This window comes from Schistocerca gregaria, unplaced genomic scaffold (genome assembly GCF_023897955.1).
Source record: "Schistocerca gregaria isolate iqSchGreg1 unplaced genomic scaffold, iqSchGreg1.2 ptg000856l, whole genome shotgun sequence".
NCBI classification, from domain to species: Eukaryota; Metazoa; Arthropoda; class Insecta; order Orthoptera; family Acrididae; genus Schistocerca; species Schistocerca gregaria.
The window spans coordinates 130012-150594 of NW_026062218.1; the positions used below are offsets into that span (position 1 = coordinate 130012).

Genomic DNA, 20583 nt, shown 5'->3' on the forward strand with positions numbered 1-20583 from the left:
GTTCACGGCGTTTGCGTTCCCTGTGTAAATGGTAAATGGACAGAGGTTCCCCAGTAACAAGTCCCGCAGGCTGACTTCGGACGGTCACCCCATCACTAACGGCACGCATGTCAAGTAAAAGCTTTGCTTGAAATTGCTTCAGAGTAGGCAACAACTCGGGCTGTGACGTCACCCGCAACGCTAAGTCCCGTAAACAAGCCTGGCGGAAGCGAGCCGTTGCCCGACGCCAGCGTGCCGCCTCACGGCTGTAATCAATTAAAAATTTCCTAATCGCCGGTTTAACTATCGCAACCCACCACTCAATGGTGCTACTATGACCGCCTCGAGTCCGCAACAACCGTTGCCATATACGGTTAAAACAAGTCACAAAATGGTCGTCATTGAGTAAACTGCAATTGAACTTCCACAAATTGGTACGGCGAGGAACACACAAACGAGGCAATAAAAGACGACAGGAGTAACTGGAGTGGTCAGAAAATACGACAGGAGTCACGTCAGCACTACAAATACGGGCAGACAGCTGCCTAGACACATAAATCCGATCGAGGCGGCTACGCCCGGTACCGTAAAAATAGGTGAAGTAGGTGAAATCCGGGTGTAAAACACGCCACGTGTCGAGCAGCTGAAAACTAGTGACTAAAGTACCCAGCTCGTGACATTTGTTTGGACGCGGCTCTTGATCGCTGTCGTCTAAAACACAATTAAAATCACCCCCAACGATTAAAGTATCGACATTCCTGGATAGAAGCTGACACAAATCTCTACCATAAAATTCAGCCCTGGCCGGTTTAACATTTCCTGACGGAGCGTACACATTTACAAACACAATTCCAAAAATGGTACAAGCAACAGCGCGACCGTTCGGTAAAATGTCAACGTTAGATATTGGTAAGCCAGAACGCACTAAAATTGCAGTGCCCGTATCGTTATCAGGGGCAATATTATCAATCACAGTAAAATCAGTAAAATCATGCAAAAACAAAAGCGCTTCACAAGTCACCTCCTGTAAAAAAGCGACGTGGCAGTTATTATCATACAAGAAATTTTTTAAAATCATAGCCTTCTGCGGATTTCGCAACTTATTAAGATTAACTGTTAAGATGTTCCACTGGCTACAGTCGTTAACCATATACACGTAATAACACAGTTAAAAAACAAGAAAATAAAAGAAAAACATGAAATTTGCTTAAAACAAGATAAACCATACAAAATTGCTAGGAGGGGGAGGACATACAATGAGTCACACTAATGGTTACCACCGGCCTCCACATCCGCCGACCAATCCTGTGACTGACTAGGAAGGGGGGGCGGGAGCGGTGGAGTCCCAGAAACTGTGACGGCACCTTCTGTGACGGAATGCTCCACGGCGGGCATCTCGACATCCGAAGATAAAGGCGGCACCAAATCGTGGGTGGAAGGGGGGGCACGACGAAGGTGCGAATCTTCGGCCTTTCTTTTGGTTGGAAAGGGGGAAGGTGTCACAGACAAAGGCGGATCCACCGCCATGCCGGAATCGGCATCAGAAGTCGGTTGGCTCAGGAAGGTTTTCAAATGTTGCACCGCGATGTCACGTTTCTGCGTTGCAGCAACAACATCACCCTCCGGCTGAGTGCGGGAAGAGGTCTGCTTTTTCGCGTGGCGCCTGCTGCCTCCCCCCTGAGACGGGCGGTGGCCGAGGTCTACGCCGTCGCGCGTGGCCGGTTGTCGGGAGGTCGGTTGCCCGACCGACCGAACCTGAGGGGGGGCAGGAGAACGCGCCACCGGAGACGGACTCCGATTTTTGTCCGAAAAACCACGCGTATTAAACGAAGCAGAGCTACTGGCACTACGTAAACGTGGGGTGCCAGAAGCTCGAGCGACATTCCGGTCCCTACGCGGTTTCGGTGCAGTAAAAGCTTCACGTTCTACAACAGCACTGGCACCAGAAAGACTGTCGGGGACGGTAGTAGGAGCAACCGCCGATATGTCGGGTTCCGTAACCGGGACAGTATGCGGAACAATTTCTGCCGACATCGGCACGGATTGCGGTGAGACTTCGTCCACTACCGGTTTTTCAAAAACAGATTCAGTTGTCGCAGCCGCGAGCAAAGAAGGCTCAACAGGAGGTTCAGAAACAGAAACAGAGTCACTATCAGGAACAGACGTGTCCATAACGTCAGCGGCGGCCGATACAGGGGGGGCGGCCGCGAGTTGCACACGTGCGGGGGGGGCGGAACCTAAACTCGTTGCAGCAACAGAAGCAAAGCTAGGCCCACTTAAAACGTCCTCACGTGGCAACTGAACAGGCTGCCTGCGTTTAGGACAGTTTTGTCGGTAATGACCAACAGCACCGCAAAAGGAACACGTCTGAGGTTGACCACTATAGGTTATAAAAGCACGATGACCGTTAACTAACAAGAAGGACGGAATATGTTGTCGTACTATCATCTTTACACTCCTCACGCCGTTTTCGACCTGAAAAACATAGGCGGAAGACCACTTCTCTTTAAAAACAGATAGCACGGTCCCGTACGGCCGCAAATGACGAGATATTGTGTCATTCCGGATTTCAAAAGGCAAGTTGAACACACGAACATTTCGAAGGCCAAACCCACCATGAGAAATAGTCACGTTACTAATGCGACCGTCTAGATGTCGAAATTTACGGATACCATCATTAACATTTACCACGGTATCACACAATTCGGGAGTTTTCAACTTCAAAAACACGGAATTGATAAAAGTATCAAATTGAACTCCGAGAACGTCATCGGTCGACAAACACAATTCCTCAAGTATCCAACGGTGAATTTCGAAAGCTGACGGTTTTCCGACGGAACTATCGAATTCGCATTGCACATTATTTTGTCGTTCTTCACTATTATCATACAACATAGCCATAACTTACGGACTTGATGAAATGTAGCCGCGAGGCAGGAGACAGACGACACGCGAGGCGCCGCCGGCCAAGTCGCACAAGGAAGTACTGCTCGCTCGGCACCGAGGTGTTGCCAGGCGGGCAGACAGCCAAGTACTAACCGGGCCCGATGTTGCTTAACTTCGGTGATCGGACGAGAACCGGTGTATTCAACATGGTATGGCCGTTGGCGTCCTTATACAGTAGCCGCACGGCAGAAGAAGGCTTCGCCTCTCCTCCCAACACACGCAATCTCCGTTTTCGGTGGCACATTTGACGCAAAGCACGTCCTTCCACCTCGAAGGCGACGCGCTGTGCGGCGCGCCGCCACGTGGGTCAGACGCACAACACAGCTGCTCGTTGCACCGCCTGTCATTCGTTTGTTCGACAAAGTATCCATCTCTTGTAGCGACGAAAGGTAAATTTTTGTTTACAAATTTGCCGTTGTGCACTGCTACAAAACAATATGCCCTGACGTATTTCACAACATTTCTGTCACTTCACACTGTTTTGTTATTTCCAGAGACTCTTTGGAAGTCTTCCTTGGCGCACTCTTTTCAAATTGAGCTCCTTAATATCGTATCTTACGATAGTTTAAAATCAGTATGGAAGCATCTATGTCACATGAGAAAGGTAGCATGAAAAAAGGGCTGGCAGGGGTAGTGACAAGAAAGCAAGAAATGAAGACAGAGGGAAGCGGTCTCACCTGCCTGACACGCGTCGCGCTTCCAGATATTTGCGTAATTCGCACGGTGCATTCTCGGCTGTCCCCTTCCGTCCCGACTTGTCCCGACTTTGCTCGACTGCCGCTCGCTGCCGCTCGGGTCGTGGTCCATATGACAGCACAAGTACGAGAAGCATCTGCGAGATGGGCGCGGGCCGAACCGACGTGTCCGAGGCGCCGTGTGCGGCCGTTCGGAGCTACCAGAGCCGCTCTGTGCTGCGCCGTGCCGTGGAAAGGTGCGAAAACATGCACACAAGACACAGGCTGTTCGGCAAAGTATCCATCTCTTGTAGCGACGAAAGGTAAATTTTTGTTTACAAGTTTGCCGTTGTGCACTGCTACAAAATTGGAATTTAGCGCTCCTACAAAACAGTAGGCTCTGACGCATTTTAAGAGCACATCCGTCGATTCGCAGTGTTTCGTTATTTTCAACGAGTTCCTAGCACTCTTCCTCCGCGCATTCTTGTTCAAACTGAGTTCATTGCTGTAATTTCACATCTTACGTTTAATACAGTGGTTTAAAATGCTTGTGGAAGCATCTTTGTCGCACCTGAGAGTTTGTATGAAAAGAGGACTGGCAGGTGTAGTGACATAAAATTTAAAAGAAGAGAGGGAGCCAACAGCACCCGGTGTTCCCAGGCGGTCACCCATCCAAGTACTAACCGGGCCCGATGTTGCTTAACTTCGGTGATCGGACGAGAACCGGTGTATTCAACATGGTATGGCCGTTGGCGTCCTTATACAGTAGCCGCACGGCAGAAGAAGGCTTCGCCTCTCCTCCCAACACACGCAATCTCCGTTTTCGGTGGCACATTTGACGCAAAGCACGTCCTTCCACCTCGAAGGCGACGCGCTGTGCGGCGCGCCGCCACGTGGGTCAGACGCACAACACAGCTGCTCGTTGCACCGCCTGTCATTCGTTTGTTCGACAAAGTATCCATCTCTTGTAGCGACGAAAGGTAAATTTTTGTTTACAAATTTGCCGTTGTGCACTGCTACAAAACAATATGCCCTGACGTATTTCACAACATTTCTGTCACTTCACACTGTTTTGTTATTTCCAGAGACTCTTTGGAAGTCTTCCTTGGCGCACTCTTTTCAAATTGAGCTCCTTAATATCGTATCTTACGATAGTTTAAAATCAGTATGGAAGCATCTATGTCACATGAGAAAGGTAGCATGAAAAAAGGGCTGGCAGGGGTAGTGACAAGAAAGCAAGAAATGAAGACAGAGGGAAGCGGTCTCACCTGCCTGACACGCGTCGCGCTTCCAGATATTTGCGTAATTCGCACGGTGCATTCTCGGCTGTCCCCTTCCGTCCCGACTTGTCCCGACTTTGCTCGACTGCCGCTCGCTGCCGCTCGGGTCGTGGTCCATATGACAGCACAAGTACGAGAAGCATCTGCGAGATGGGCGCGGGCCGAACCGACGTGTCCGAGGCGCCGTGTGCGGCCGTTCGGAGCTACCAGAGCCGCTCTGTGCTGCGCCGTGCCGTGGAAAGGTGCGAAAACATGCACACAAGACACAGGCTGTTCGGCAAAGTATCCATCTCTTGTAGCGACGAAAGGTAAATTTTTGTTTACAAGTTTGCCGTTGTGCACTGCTACAAAATTGGAATTTAGCGCTACTACAAAACAGTAGGCTCTGACGCATTTTAAGAGCACATCCGTCGATTCGCAGTGTTTCGTTATTTTCAACGAGTTCCTAGCACTCTTCCTCCGCGCATTCTTGTTCAAACTGAGTTCATTGCTGTAATTTCACATCTTACGTTTAATACAGTGGTTTAAAATGCTTGTGGAAGCATCTTTGTCGCACCTGAGAGTTTGTATGAAAAGAGGACTGGCAGGTGTAGTGACATAAAATTTAAAAGAAGAGAGGGAGCCAACAGCACCCGGTGTTCCCAGGCGGTCACCCATCCAAGTACTAACCGGGCCCGATGTTGCTTAACTTCGGTGATCGGACGAGAACCGGTGTATTCAACATGGTATGGCCGTTGGCGTCCTTATACAGTAGCCGCACGGCAGAAGAAGGCTTCGCCTCTCCTCCCAACACACGCAATCTCCGTTTTCGGTGGCACATTTGACGCAAAGCACGTCCTTCCACCTCGAAGGCGACGCGCTGTGCGGCGCGCCGCCACGTGGGTCAGACGCACAACACAGCTGCTCGTTGCACCGCCTGTCATTCGTTTGTTCGACAAAGTATCCATCTCTTGTAGCGACGAAAGGTAAATTTTTGTTTACAAATTTGCCGTTGTGCACTGCTACAAAACAATATGCCCTGACGTATTTCACAACATTTCTGTCACTTCACACTGTTTTGTTATTTCCAGAGACTCTTTGGAAGTCTTCCTTGGCGCACTCTTTTCAAATTGAGCTCCTTAATATCGTATCTTACGATAGTTTAAAATCAGTATGGAAGCATCTATGTCACATGAGAAAGGTAGCATGAAAAAAGGGCTGGCAGGGGTAGTGACAAGAAAGCAAGAAATGAAGACAGAGGGAAGCGGTCTCACCTGCCTGACACGCGTCGCGCTTCCAGATATTTGCGTAATTCGCACGGTGCATTCTCGGCTGTCCCCTTCCGTCCCGACTTGTCCCGACTTTGCTCGACTGCCGCTCGCTGCCGCTCGGGTCGTGGTCCATATGACAGCACAAGTACGAGAAGCATCTGCGAGATGGGCGCGGGCCGAACCGACGTGTCCGAGGCGCCGTGTGCGGCCGTTCGGAGCTACCAGAGCCGCTCTGTGCTGCGCCGTGCCGTGGAAAGGTGCGAAAACATGCACACAAGACACAGGCTGTTCGGCAAAGTATCCATCTCTTGTAGCGACGAAAGGTAAATTTTTGTTTACAAGTTAGCCGTTGTGCACTGCTACAAAATTGGAATTTAGCGCTCCTACAAAACAGTAGGCTCTGACGCATTTTAAGAGCACATCCGTCGATTCGCAGTGTTTCGTTATTTTCAACGAGTTCCTAGCACTCTTCCTCCGCGCATTCTTGTTCAAACTGAGTTCATTGCTGTAATTTCACATCTTACGTTTAATACAGTGGTTTAAAATGCTTGTGGAAGCATCTTTGTCGCACCTGAGAGTTTGTATGAAAAGAGGACTGGCAGGTGTAGTGACATAAAATTTAAAAGAAGAGAGGGAGCCAACAGCACCCGGTGTTCCCAGGCGGTCACCCATCCAAGTACTAACCGGGCCCGATGTTGCTTAACTTCGGTGATCGGACGAGAACCGGTGTATTCAACATGGTATGGCCGTTGGCGTCCTTATACAGTAGCCGCACGGCAGAAGAAGGCTTCGCCTCTCCTCCCAACACACGCAATCTCCGTTTTCGGTGGCACATTTGACGCAAAGCACGTCCTTCCACCTCGAAGGCGACGCGCTGTGCGGCGCGCCGCCACGTGGGTCAGACGCACAACACAGCTGCTCGTTGCACCGCCTGTCATTCGTTTGTTCGACAAAGTATCCATCTCTTGTAGCGACGAAAGGTAAATTTTTGTTTACAAATTTGCCGTTGTGCACTGCTACAAAACAATATGCCCTGACGTATTTCACAACATTTCTGTCACTTCACACTGTTTTGTTATTTCCAGAGACTCTTTGGAAGTCTTCCTTGGCGCACTCTTTTCAAATTGAGCTCCTTAATATCGTATCTTACGATAGTTTAAAATCAGTATGGAAGCATCTATGTCACATGAGAAAGGTAGCATGAAAAAAGGGCTGGCAGGGGTAGTGACAAGAAAGCAAGAAATGAAGACAGAGGGAAGCGGTCTCACCTGCCTGACACGCGTCGCGCTTCCAGATATTTGCGTAATTCGCACGGTGCATTCTCGGCTGTCCCCTTCCGTCCCGACTTGTCCCGACTTTGCTCGACTGCCGCTCGCTGCCGCTCGGGTCGTGGTCCATATGACAGCACAAGTACGAGAAGCATCTGCGAGATGGGCGCGGGCCGAACCGACGTGTCCGAGGCGCCGTGTGCGGCCGTTCGGAGCTACCAGAGCCGCTCTGTGCTGCGCCGTGCCGTGGAAAGGTGCGAAAACATGCACACAAGACACAGGCTGTTCGGCAAAGTATCCATCTCTTGTAGCGACGAAAGGTAAATTTTTGTTTACAAGTTTGCCGTTGTGCACTGCTACAAAATTGGAATTTAGCGCTCCTACAAAACAGTAGGCTCTGACGCATTTTAAGAGCACATCCGTCGATTCGCAGTGTTTCGTTATTTTCAACGAGTTCCTAGCACTCTTCCTCCGCGCATTCTTGTTCAAACTGAGTTCATTGCTGTAATTTCACATCTTACGTTTAATACAGTGGTTTAAAATGCTTGTGGAAGCATCTTTGTCGCACCTGAGAGTTTGTATGAAAAGAGGACTGGCAGGTGTAGTGACATAAAATTTAAAAGAAGAGAGGGAGCCAACAGCACCCGGTGTTCCCAGGCGGTCACCCATCCAAGTACTAACCGGGCCCGATGTTGCTTAACTTCGGTGATCGGACGAGAACCGGTGTATTCAACATGGTATGGCCGTTGGCGTCCTTATACAGTAGCCGCACGGCAGAAGAAGGCTTCGCCTCTCCTCCCAACACACGCAATCTCCGTTTTCGGTGGCACATTTGACGCAAAGCACGTCCTTCCACCTCGAAGGCGACGCGCTGTGCGGCGCGCCGCCACGTGGGTCAGACGCACAACACAGCTGCTCGTTGCACCGCCTGTCATTCGTTTGTTCGACAAAGTATCCATCTCTTGTAGCGACGAAAGGTAAATTTTTGTTTACAAATTTGCCGTTGTGCACTGCTACAAAACAATATGCCCTGACGTATTTCACAACATTTCTGTCACTTCACACTGTTTTGTTATTTCCAGAGACTCTTTGGAAGTCTTCCTTGGCGCACTCTTTTCAAATTGAGCTCCTTAATATCGTATCTTACGATAGTTTAAAATCAGTATGGAAGCATCTATGTCACATGAGAAAGGTAGCATGAAAAAAGGGCTGGCAGGGGTAGTGACAAGAAAGCAAGAAATGAAGACAGAGGGAAGCGGTCTCACCTGCCTGACACGCGTCGCGCTTCCAGATATTTGCGTAATTCGCACGGTGCATTCTCGGCTGTCCCCTTCCGTCCCGACTTGTCCCGACTTTGCTCGACTGCCGCTCGCTGCCGCTCGGGTCGTGGTCCATATGACAGCACAAGTACGAGAAGCATCTGCGAGATGGGCGCGGGCCGAACCGACGTGTCCGAGGCGCCGTGTGCGGCCGTTCGGAGCTACCAGAGCCGCTCTGTGCTGCGCCGTGCCGTGGAAAGGTGCGAAAACATGCACACAAGACACAGGCTGTTCGGCAAAGTATCCATCTCTTGTAGCGACGAAAGGTAAATTTTTGTTTACAAGTTAGCCGTTGTGCACTGCTACAAAATTGGAATTTAGCGCTCCTACAAAACAGTAGGCTCTGACGCATTTTAAGAGCACATCCGTCGATTCGCAGTGTTTCGTTATTTTCAACGAGTTCCTAGCACTCTTCCTCCGCGCATTCTTGTTCAAACTGAGTTCATTGCTGTAATTTCACATCTTACGTTTAATACAGTGGTTTAAAATGCTTGTGGAAGCATCTTTGTCGCACCTGAGAGTTTGTATGAAAAGAGGACTGGCAGGTGTAGTGACATAAAATTTAAAAGAAGAGAGGGAGCCAACAGCACCCGGTGTTCCCAGGCGGTCACCCATCCAAGTACTAACCGGGCCCGATGTTGCTTAACTTCGGTGATCGGACGAGAACCGGTGTATTCAACATGGTATGGCCGTTGGCGTCCTTATACAGTAGCCGCACGGCAGAAGAAGGCTTCGCCTCTCCTCCCAACACACGCAATCTCCGTTTTCGGTGGCACATTTGACGCAAAGCACGTCCTTCCACCTCGAAGGCGACGCGCTGTGCGGCGCGCCGCCACGTGGGTCAGACGCACAACACAGCTGCTCGTTGCACCGCCTGTCATTCGTTTGTTCGACAAAGTATCCATCTCTTGTAGCGACGAAAGGTAAATTTTTGTTTACAAATTTGCCGTTGTGCACTGCTACAAAACAATATGCCCTGACGTATTTCACAACATTTCTGTCACTTCACACTGTTTTGTTATTTCCAGAGACTCTTTGGAAGTCTTCCTTGGCGCACTCTTTTCAAATTGAGCTCCTTAATATCGTATCTTACGATAGTTTAAAATCAGTATGGAAGCATCTATGTCACATGAGAAAGGTAGCATGAAAAAAGGGCTGGCAGGGGTAGTGACAAGAAAGCAAGAAATGAAGACAGAGGGAAGCGGTCTCACCTGCCTGACACGCGTCGCGCTTCCAGATATTTGCGTAATTCGCACGGTGCATTCTCGGCTGTCCCCTTCCGTCCCGACTTGTCCCGACTTTGCTCGACTGCCGCTCGCTGCCGCTCGGGTCGTGGTCCATATGACAGCACAAGTACGAGAAGCATCTGCGAGATGGGCGCGGGCCGAACCGACGTGTCCGAGGCGCCGTGTGCGGCCGTTCGGAGCTACCAGAGCCGCTCTGTGCTGCGCCGTGCCGTGGAAAGGTGCGAAAACATGCACACAAGACACAGGCTGTTCGGCAAAGTATCCATCTCTTGTAGCGACGAAAGGTAAATTTTTGTTTACAAGTTTGCCGTTGTGCACTGCTACAAAATTGGAATTTAGCGCTACTACAAAACAGTAGGCTCTGACGCATTTTAAGAGCACATCCGTCGATTCGCAGTGTTTCGTTATTTTCAACGAGTTCCTAGCACTCTTCCTCCGCGCATTCTTGTTCAAACTGAGTTCATTGCTGTAATTTCACATCTTACGTTTAATACAGTGGTTTAAAATGCTTGTGGAAGCATCTTTGTCGCACCTGAGAGTTTGTATGAAAAGAGGACTGGCAGGTGTAGTGACATAAAATTTAAAAGAAGAGAGGGAGCCAACAGCACCCGGTGTTCCCAGGCGGTCACCCATCCAAGTACTAACCGGGCCCGATGTTGCTTAACTTCGGTGATCGGACGAGAACCGGTGTATTCAACATGGTATGGCCGTTGGCGTCCTTATACAGTAGCCGCACGGCAGAAGAAGGCTTCGCCTCTCCTCCCAACACACGCAATCTCCGTTTTCGGTGGCACATTTGACGCAAAGCACGTCCTTCCACCTCGAAGGCGACGCGCTGTGCGGCGCGCCGCCACGTGGGTCAGACGCACAACACAGCTGCTCGTTGCACCGCCTGTCATTCGTTTGTTCGACAAAGTATCCATCTCTTGTAGCGACGAAAGGTAAATTTTTGTTTACAAATTTGCCGTTGTGCACTGCTACAAAACAATATGCCCTGACGTATTTCACAACATTTCTGTCACTTCACACTGTTTTGTTATTTCCAGAGACTCTTTGGAAGTCTTCCTTGGCGCACTCTTTTCAAATTGAGCTCCTTAATATCGTATCTTACGATAGTTTAAAATCAGTATGGAAGCATCTATGTCACATGAGAAAGGTAGCATGAAAAAAGGGCTGGCAGGGGTAGTGACAAGAAAGCAAGAAATGAAGACAGAGGGAAGCGGTCTCACCTGCCTGACACGCGTCGCGCTTCCAGATATTTGCGTAATTCGCACGGTGCATTCTCGGCTGTCCCCTTCCGTCCCGACTTGTCCCGACTTTGCTCGACTGCCGCTCGCTGCCGCTCGGGTCGTGGTCCATATGACAGCACAAGTACGAGAAGCATCTGCGAGATGGGCGCGGGCCGAACCGACGTGTCCGAGGCGCCGTGTGCGGCCGTTCGGAGCTACCAGAGCCGCTCTGTGCTGCGCCGTGCCGTGGAAAGGTGCGAAAACATGCACACAAGACACAGGCTGTTCGGCAAAGTATCCATCTCTTGTAGCGACGAAAGGTAAATTTTTGTTTACAAGTTTGCCGTTGTGCACTGCTACAAAATTGGAATTTAGCGCTACTACAAAACAGTAGGCTCTGACGCATTTTAAGAGCACATCCGTCGATTCGCAGTGTTTCGTTATTTTCAACGAGTTCCTAGCACTCTTCCTCCGCGCATTCTTGTTCAAACTGAGTTCATTGCTGTAATTTCACATCTTACGTTTAATACAGTGGTTTAAAATGCTTGTGGAAGCATCTTTGTCGCACCTGAGAGTTTGTATGAAAAGAGGACTGGCAGGTGTAGTGACATAAAATTTAAAAGAAGAGAGGGAGCCAACAGCACCCGGTGTTCCCAGGCGGTCACCCATCCAAGTACTAACCGGGCCCGATGTTGCTTAACTTCGGTGATCGGACGAGAACCGGTGTATTCAACATGGTATGGCCGTTGGCGTCCTTATACAGTAGCCGCACGGCAGAAGAAGGCTTCGCCTCTCCTCCCAACACACGCAATCTCCGTTTTCGGTGGCACATTTGACGCAAAGCACGTCCTTCCACCTCGAAGGCGACGCGCTGTGCGGCGCGCCGCCACGTGGGTCAGACGCACAACACAGCTGCTCGTTGCACCGCCTGTCATTCGTTTGTTCGACAAAGTATCCATCTCTTGTAGCGACGAAAGGTAAATTTTTGTTTACAAATTTGCCGTTGTGCACTGCTACAAAACAATATGCCCTGACGTATTTCACAACATTTCTGTCACTTCACACTGTTTTGTTATTTCCAGAGACTCTTTGGAAGTCTTCCTTGGCGCACTCTTTTCAAATTGAGCTCCTTAATATCGTATCTTACGATAGTTTAAAATCAGTATGGAAGCATCTATGTCACATGAGAAAGGTAGCATGAAAAAAGGGCTGGCAGGGGTAGTGACAAGAAAGCAAGAAATGAAGACAGAGGGAAGCGGTCTCACCTGCCTGACACGCGTCGCGCTTCCAGATATTTGCGTAATTCGCACGGTGCATTCTCGGCTGTCCCCTTCCGTCCCGACTTGTCCCGACTTTGCTCGACTGCCGCTCGCTGCCGCTCGGGTCGTGGTCCATATGACAGCACAAGTACGAGAAGCATCTGCGAGATGGGCGCGGGCCGAACCGACGTGTCCGAGGCGCCGTGTGCGGCCGTTCGGAGCTACCAGAGCCGCTCTGTGCTGCGCCGTGCCGTGGAAAGGTGCGAAAACATGCACACAAGACACAGGCTGTTCGGCAAAGTATCCATCTCTTGTAGCGACGAAAGGTAAATTTTTGTTTACAAGTTTGCCGTTGTGCACTGCTACAAAATTGGAATTTAGCGCTACTACAAAACAGTAGGCTCTGACGCATTTTAAGAGCACATCCGTCGATTCGCAGTGTTTCGTTATTTTCAACGAGTTCCTAGCACTCTTCCTCCGCGCATTCTTGTTCAAACTGAGTTCATTGCTGTAATTTCACATCTTACGTTTAATACAGTGGTTTAAAATGCTTGTGGAAGCATCTTTGTCGCACCTGAGAGTTTGTATGAAAAGAGGACTGGCAGGTGTAGTGACATAAAATTTAAAAGAAGAGAGGGAGCCAACAGCACCCGGTGTTCCCAGGCGGTCACCCATCCAAGTACTAACCGGGCCCGATGTTGCTTAACTTCGGTGATCGGACGAGAACCGGTGTATTCAACATGGTATGGCCGTTGGCGTCCTTATACAGTAGCCGCACGGCAGAAGAAGGCTTCGCCTCTCCTCCCAACACACGCAATCTCCGTTTTCGGTGGCACATTTGACGCAAAGCACGTCCTTCCACCTCGAAGGCGACGCGCTGTGCGGCGCGCCGCCACGTGGGTCAGACGCACAACACAGCTGCTCGTTGCACCGCCTGTCATTCGTTTGTTCGACAAAGTATCCATCTCTTGTAGCGACGAAAGGTAAATTTTTGTTTACAAATTTGCCGTTGTGCACTGCTACAAAACAATATGCCCTGACGTATTTCACAACATTTCTGTCACTTCACACTGTTTTGTTATTTCCAGAGACTCTTTGGAAGTCTTCCTTGGCGCACTCTTTTCAAATTGAGCTCCTTAATATCGTATCTTACGATAGTTTAAAATCAGTATGGAAGCATCTATGTCACATGAGAAAGGTAGCATGAAAAAAGGGCTGGCAGGGGTAGTGACAAGAAAGCAAGAAATGAAGACAGAGGGAAGCGGTCTCACCTGCCTGACACGCGTCGCGCTTCCAGATATTTGCGTAATTCGCACGGTGCATTCTCGGCTGTCCCCTTCCGTCCCGACTTGTCCCGACTTTGCTCGACTGCCGCTCGCTGCCGCTCGGGTCGTGGTCCATATGACAGCACAAGTACGAGAAGCATCTGCGAGATGGGCGCGGGCCGAACCGACGTGTCCGAGGCGCCGTGTGCGGCCGTTCGGAGCTACCAGAGCCGCTCTGTGCTGCGCCGTGCCGTGGAAAGGTGCGAAAACATGCACACAAGACACAGGCTGTTCGGCAAAGTATCCATCTCTTGTAGCGACGAAAGGTAAATTTTTGTTTACAAGTTAGCCGTTGTGCACTGCTACAAAATTGGAATTTAGCGCTCCTACAAAACAGTAGGCTCTGACGCATTTTAAGAGCACATCCGTCGATTCGCAGTGTTTCGTTATTTTCAACGAGTTCCTAGCACTCTTCCTCCGCGCATTCTTGTTCAAACTGAGTTCATTGCTGTAATTTCACATCTTACGTTTAATACAGTGGTTTAAAATGCTTGTGGAAGCATCTTTGTCGCACCTGAGAGTTTGTATGAAAAGAGGACTGGCAGGTGTAGTGACATAAAATTTAAAAGAAGAGAGGGAGCCAACAGCACCCGGTGTTCCCAGGCGGTCACCCATCCAAGTACTAACCGGGCCCGATGTTGCTTAACTTCGGTGATCGGACGAGAACCGGTGTATTCAACATGGTATGGCCGTTGGCGTCCTTATACAGTAGCCGCACGGCAGAAGAAGGCTTCGCCTCTCCTCCCAACACACGCAATCTCCGTTTTCGGTGGCACATTTGACGCAAAGCACGTCCTTCCACCTCGAAGGCGACGCGCTGTGCGGCGCGCCGCCACGTGGGTCAGACGCACAACACAGCTGCTCGTTGCACCGCCTGTCATTCGTTTGTTCGACAAAGTATCCATCTCTTGTAGCGACGAAAGGTAAATTTTTGTTTACAAATTTGCCGTTGTGCACTGCTACAAAACAATATGCCCTGACGTATTTCACAACATTTCTGTCACTTCACACTGTTTTGTTATTTCCAGAGACTCTTTGGAAGTCTTCCTTGGCGCACTCTTTTCAAATTGAGCTCCTTAATATCGTATCTTACGATAGTTTAAAATCAGTATGGAAGCATCTATGTCACATGAGAAAGGTAGCATGAAAAAAGGGCTGGCAGGGGTAGTGACAAGAAAGCAAGAAATGAAGACAGAGGGAAGCGGTCTCACCTGCCTGACACGCGTCGCGCTTCCAGATATTTGCGTAATTCGCACGGTGCATTCTCGGCTGTCCCCTTCCGTCCCGACTTGTCCCGACTTTGCTCGACTGCCGCTCGCTGCCGCTCGGGTCGTGGTCCATATGACAGCACAAGTACGAGAAGCATCTGCGAGATGGGCGCGGGCCGAACCGACGTGTCCGAGGCGCCGTGTGCGGCCGTTCGGAGCTACCAGAGCCGCTCTGTGCTGCGCCGTGCCGTGGAAAGGTGCGAAAACATGCACACAAGACACAGGCTGTTCGGCAAAGTATCCATCTCTTGTAGCGACGAAAGGTAAATTTTTGTTTACAAGTTTGCCGTTGTGCACTGCTACAAAATTGGAATTTAGCGCTCCTACAAAACAGTAGGCTCTGACGCATTTTAAGAGCACATCCGTCGATTCGCAGTGTTTCGTTATTTTCAACGAGTTCCTAGCACTCTTCCTCCGCGCATTCTTGTTCAAACTGAGTTCATTGCTGTAATTTCACATCTTACGTTTAATACAGTGGTTTAAAATGCTTGTGGAAGCATCTTTGTCGCACCTGAGAGTTTGTATGAAAAGAGGACTGGCAGGTGTAGTGACATAAAATTTAAAAGAAGAGAGGGAGCCAACAGCACCCGGTGTTCCCAGGCGGTCACCCATCCAAGTACTAACCGGGCCCGATGTTGCTTAACTTCGGTGATCGGACGAGAACCGGTGTATTCAACATGGTATGGCCGTTGGCGTCCTTATACAGTAGCCGCACGGCAGAAGAAGGCTTCGCCTCTCCTCCCAACACACGCAATCTCCGTTTTCGGTGGCACATTTGACGCAAAGCACGTCCTTCCACCTCGAAGGCGACGCGCTGTGCGGCGCGCCGCCACGTGGGTCAGACGCACAACACAGCTGCTCGTTGCACCGCCTGTCATTCGTTTGTTCGACAAAGTATCCATCTCTTGTAGCGACGAAAGGTAAATTTTTGTTTACAAATTTGCCGTTGTGCACTGCTACAAAACAATATGCCCTGACGTATTTCACAACATTTCTGTCACTTCACACTGTTTTGTTATTTCCAGAGACTCTTTGGAAGTCTTCCTTGGCGCACTCTTTTCAAATTGAGCTCCTTAATATCGTATCTTACGATAGTTTAAAATCAGTATGGAAGCATCTATGTCACATGAGAAAGGTAGCATGAAAAAAGGGCTGGCAGGGGTAGTGACAAGAAAGCAAGAAATGAAGACAGAGGGAAGCGGTCTCACCTGCCTGACACGCGTCGCGCTTCCAGATATTTGCGTAATTCGCACGGTGCATTCTCGGCTGTCCCCTTCCGTCCCGACTTGTCCCGACTTTGCTCGACTGCCGCTCGCTGCCGCTCGGGTCGTGGTCCATATGACAGCACAAGTACGAGAAGCATCTGCGAGATGGGCGCGGGCCGAACCGACGTGTCCGAGGCGCCGTGTGCGGCCGTTCGGAGCTACCAGAGCCGCTCTGTGCTGCGCCGTGCCGTGGAAAGGTGCGAAAACATGCACACAAGACACAGGCTGTTCGGCAAAGTATCCATCTCTTGTAGCGACGAAAGGTAAATTTTTGTTTACAAGTTTGCCGTTGTGCACTGCTACAAAATTGGAATTTAGCGCTCCTACAAAACAGTAGGCTCTGACGCATTTTAAGAGCACATCCGTCGATTCGCAGTGTTTCGTTATTTTCAACGAGTTCCTAGCACTCTTCCTCCGCGCATTCTTGTTCAAACTGAGTTCATTGCTGTAATTTCACATCTTACGTTTAATACAGTGGTTTAAAATGCTTGTGGAAGCATCTTTGTCGCACCTGAGAGTTTGTATGAAAAGAGGACTGGCAGGTGTAGTGACATAAAATTTAAAAGAAGAGAGGGAGCCAACAGCACCCGGTGTTCCCAGGCGGTCACCCATCCAAGTACTAACCGGGCCCGATGTTGCTTAACTTCGGTGATCGGACGAGAACCGGTGTATTCAACATGGTATGGCCGTTGGCGTCCTTATACAGTAGCCGCACGGCAGAAGAAGGCTTCGCCTCTCCTCCCAACACACGCAATCTCCGTTTTCGGTGGCACATTTGACGCAAAGCACGTCCTTCCACCTCGAAGGCGACGCGCTGTGCGGCGCGCCGCCACGTGGGTCAGACGCACAACACAGCTGCTCGTTGCACCGCCTGTCATTCGTTTGTTCGACAAAGTATCCATCTCTTGTAGCGACGAAAGGTAAATTTTTGTTTACAAATTTGCCGTTGTGCACTGCTACAAAACAATATGCCCTGACGTATTTCACAACATTTCTGTCACTTCACACTGTTTTGTTATTTCCAGAGACTCTTTGGAAGTCTTCCTTGGCGCACTCTTTTCAAATTGAGCTCCTTAATATCGTATCTTACGATAGTTTAAAATCAGTATGGAAGCATCTATGTCACATGAGAAAGGTAGCATGAAAAAAGGGCTGGCAGGGGTAGTGACAAGAAAGCAAGAAATGAAGACAGAGGGAAGCGGTCTCACCTGCCTGACACGCGTCGCGCTTCCAGATATTTGCGTAATTCGCACGGTGCATTCTCGGCTGTCCCCTTCCGTCCCGACTTGTCCCGACTTTGCTCGACTGCCGCTCGCTGCCGCTCGGGTCGTGGTCCATATGACAGCACAAGTACGAGAAGCATCTGCGAGATGGGCGCGGGCCGAACCGACGTGTCCGAGGCGCCGTGTGCGGCCGTTCGGAGCTACCAGAGCCGCTCTGTGCTGCGCCGTGCCGTGGAAAGGTGCGAAAACATGCACACAAGACACAGGCTGTTCGGCAAAGTATCCATCTCTTGTAGCGACGAAAGGTAAATTTTTGTTTACAAGTTAGCCGTTGTGCACTGCTACAAAATTGGAATTTAGCGCTCCTACAAAACAGTAGGCTCTGACGCATTTTAAGAGCACATCCGTCGATTCGCAGTGTTTCGTTATTTTCAACGAGTTCCTAGCACTCTTCCTCCGCGCATTCTTGTTCAAACTGAGTTCATTGCTGTAATTTCACATCTTACGTTTAATACAGTGGTTTAAAATGCTTGTGGAAGCATCTTTGTCGCACCTGAGAGTTTGTATGAAAAGAGGACTGGCAGGTGTAGTGACATAAAATTTAAAAGAAGAGAGGGAGCCAACAGCACCCGGTGTTCCCAGGCGGTCACCCATCCAAGTACTAACCGGGCCCGATGTTGCTTAACTTCGGTGATCGGACGAGAACCGGTGTATTCAACATGGTATGGCCGTTGGCGTCCTTATACAGTAGCCGCACGGCAGAAGAAGGCTTCGCCTCTCCTCCCAACACACGCAATCTCCGTTTTCGGTGGCACATTTGACGCAAAGCACGTCCTTCCACCTCGAAGGCGACGCGCTGTGCGGCGCGCCGCCACGTGGGTCAGACGCACAACACAGCTGCTCGTTGCACCGCCTGTCATTCGTTTGTTCGACAAAGTATCCATCTCTTGTAGCGACGAAAGGTAAATTTTTGTTTACAAATTTGCCGTTGTGCACTGCTACAAAACAATATGCCCTGACGTATTTCACAACATTTCTGTCACTTCACACTGTTTTGTTATTTCCAGAGACTCTTTGGAAGTCTTCCTTGGCGCACTCTTTTCAAATTGAGCTCCTTAATATCGTATCTTACGATAGTTTAAAATCAGTATGGAAGCATCTATGTCACATGAGAAAGGTAGCATGAAAAAAGGGCTGGCAGGGGTAGTGACAAGAAAGCAAGAAATGAAGACAGAGGGAAGCGGTCTCACCTGCCTGACACGCGTCGCGCTTCCAGATATTTGCGTAATTCGCACGGTGCATTCTCGGCTGTCCCCTTCCGTCCCGACTTGTCCCGACTTTGCTCGACTGCCGCTCGCTGCCGCTCGGGTCGTGGTCCATATGACAGCACAAGTACGAGAAGCATCTGCGAGATGGGCGCGGGCCGAACCGACGTGTCCGAGGCGCCGTGTGCGGCCGTTCGGAGCTACCAGAGCCGCTCTGTGCTGCGCCGTGCCGTGGAAAGGTGCGAAAACATGCACACAAGACACAGGCTGTTCGGCAAAGTATCCATCTCTTGTAGCGACGAAAGGTAAATTTTTGTTTACAAGTTAGCCGTTGTGCACTGCTACAAAATTGGAATTTAGCGCTCCTACAAAACAGTAGGCTCTGACGCATTTTAAGAGCACATCCGTCGATTCGCAGTGTTTCGTTATTTTCAACGAGTTCCTAGCACTCTTCCTCCGCGCATTCTTGTTCAAACTGAGTTCATTGCTGTAATTTCACATCTTACGTTTAATACAGTGGTTTAAAATGCTTGTGGAAGCATCTTTGTCGCACCTGAGAGTTTGTATGAAAAGAGGACTGGCAGGTGTAGTGACATAAAATTTAAAAGAAGAGAGGGAGCCAACAGCACCCGGTGTTCCCAGGCGGTCACCCATCCAAGTACTAACCGGGCCCGATGTTGCTTAACTTCGGTGATCGGACGAGAACCGGTGTATTCAACATGGTATGGCCGTTGGCGTCCTTATACAGTAGCCGCACGGCAGAAGAAGGCTTCGCCTCTCCTCCCAACACACGCAATCTCCGTTTTCGGTGGCACATTTGACGCAAAGCACGTCCTTCCACCTCGAAGGCGACGCGCTGTGCGGCGCGCCGCCACGTGGGTCAGACGCACAACACAGCTGCTCGTTGCACCGCCTGTCATTCGTTTGTTCGACAAAGTATCCATCTCTTGTAGCGACGAAAGGTAAATTTTTGTTTACAAATTTGCCGTTGTGCACTGCTACAAAACAATATGCCCTGACGTATTTCACAACATTTCTGTCACTTCACACTGTTTTGTTATTTCCAGAGACTCTTTGGAAGTCTTCCTTGGCGCACTCTTTTCAAATTGAGCTCCTTAATATCGTATCTTACGATAGTTTAAAATCAGTATGGAAGCATCTATGTCACATGAGAAAGGTAGCATGAAAAAAGGGCTGGCAGGGGTAGTGACAAGAAAGCAAGAAATGAAGACAGAGGGAAGCGGTCTCACCTGCCTGACACGCGTCGCGCTTCCAGATATTTGCGTAATTCGCACGGTGCATTCTCGGCTGTCCCCTTCCGTCCCGACTTGTCCCGACTTTGCTCGACTGCCGCTCGCTGCCGCTCGGGTCGTGGTCCATATGACAGCACAAGTACGAGAAGCATCTGCGAGATGGGCGCGGGCCGAACCGACGTGTCCGAGGCGCCGTGTGCGGCCGTTCGGAGCTACCAGAGCCGCTCTGTGCTGCGCCGTGCCGTGGAAAGGTGCGAAAACATGCACACAAGACACAGGCTGTTCGGCAAAGTATCCATCTCTTGTAGCGACGAAAGGTAAATTTTTGTTTACAAATTTGCCGTTGTGCACTGCTACAAAATTGGAATTTAGCGCTCCTACAAAACAGTAGGCTCTGACGCATTTTAAGAGCACATCCGTCGATTCGCAGTGTTTCGTTATTTTCAACGAGTTCCTAGCACTCTTCCTCCGCGCATTCTTGTTCAAACTGAGTTCATTGCTGTAATTTCACATCTTACGTTTAATACAGTGGT

General features: G+C 49.9%; 13 non-coding genes and 1 pseudogene across 13 annotated transcripts; all 14 read right to left on the bottom strand.

Annotated features, from left to right (window-relative positions):
- Positions 1-2970: 2970 nt before the first annotated feature.
- LOC126323342 (5S ribosomal RNA) lies at positions 2971-3088 on the bottom strand (annotated as a pseudogene).
- A 1146-nt stretch (positions 3089-4234) lies between these two features.
- Positions 4235-4353, bottom strand: LOC126323308 (5S ribosomal RNA). The gene has a single exon (XR_007559449.1). It is a non-coding gene; the product is annotated as a 5S ribosomal RNA (ribosomal RNA).
- A 1146-nt stretch (positions 4354-5499) lies between these two features.
- LOC126323309 (5S ribosomal RNA) lies at positions 5500-5618 on the bottom strand. The gene has a single exon (XR_007559450.1). It is a non-coding gene; the product is annotated as a 5S ribosomal RNA (ribosomal RNA).
- Positions 5619-6764: 1146 nt separating this feature from the next.
- On the bottom strand, positions 6765-6883 carry LOC126323310 (5S ribosomal RNA). Its single transcript, XR_007559451.1, has one exon. It is a non-coding gene; the product is annotated as a 5S ribosomal RNA (ribosomal RNA).
- A 1146-nt stretch (positions 6884-8029) lies between these two features.
- LOC126323312 (5S ribosomal RNA) lies at positions 8030-8148 on the bottom strand. Its single transcript, XR_007559453.1, has one exon. It is a non-coding gene; the product is annotated as a 5S ribosomal RNA (ribosomal RNA).
- A 1146-nt stretch (positions 8149-9294) lies between these two features.
- Positions 9295-9413, bottom strand: LOC126323313 (5S ribosomal RNA). Its single transcript, XR_007559454.1, has one exon. It is a non-coding gene; the product is annotated as a 5S ribosomal RNA (ribosomal RNA).
- A 1146-nt stretch (positions 9414-10559) lies between these two features.
- LOC126323314 (5S ribosomal RNA) lies at positions 10560-10678 on the bottom strand. Its single transcript, XR_007559455.1, has one exon. It is a non-coding gene; the product is annotated as a 5S ribosomal RNA (ribosomal RNA).
- Positions 10679-11824: 1146 nt separating this feature from the next.
- On the bottom strand, positions 11825-11943 carry LOC126323315 (5S ribosomal RNA). Its single transcript, XR_007559456.1, has one exon. It is a non-coding gene; the product is annotated as a 5S ribosomal RNA (ribosomal RNA).
- Positions 11944-13089: 1146 nt separating this feature from the next.
- Positions 13090-13208, bottom strand: LOC126323316 (5S ribosomal RNA). The gene has a single exon (XR_007559457.1). It is a non-coding gene; the product is annotated as a 5S ribosomal RNA (ribosomal RNA).
- A 1146-nt stretch (positions 13209-14354) lies between these two features.
- On the bottom strand, positions 14355-14473 carry LOC126323317 (5S ribosomal RNA). Its single transcript, XR_007559458.1, has one exon. It is a non-coding gene; the product is annotated as a 5S ribosomal RNA (ribosomal RNA).
- Positions 14474-15619: 1146 nt separating this feature from the next.
- LOC126323318 (5S ribosomal RNA) lies at positions 15620-15738 on the bottom strand. Its single transcript, XR_007559459.1, has one exon. It is a non-coding gene; the product is annotated as a 5S ribosomal RNA (ribosomal RNA).
- Positions 15739-16884: 1146 nt separating this feature from the next.
- On the bottom strand, positions 16885-17003 carry LOC126323319 (5S ribosomal RNA). Its single transcript, XR_007559460.1, has one exon. It is a non-coding gene; the product is annotated as a 5S ribosomal RNA (ribosomal RNA).
- A 1146-nt stretch (positions 17004-18149) lies between these two features.
- Positions 18150-18268, bottom strand: LOC126323320 (5S ribosomal RNA). Its single transcript, XR_007559461.1, has one exon. It is a non-coding gene; the product is annotated as a 5S ribosomal RNA (ribosomal RNA).
- Positions 18269-19414: 1146 nt separating this feature from the next.
- LOC126323321 (5S ribosomal RNA) lies at positions 19415-19533 on the bottom strand. Its single transcript, XR_007559462.1, has one exon. It is a non-coding gene; the product is annotated as a 5S ribosomal RNA (ribosomal RNA).
- Positions 19534-20583: the final 1050 nt, after the last annotated feature.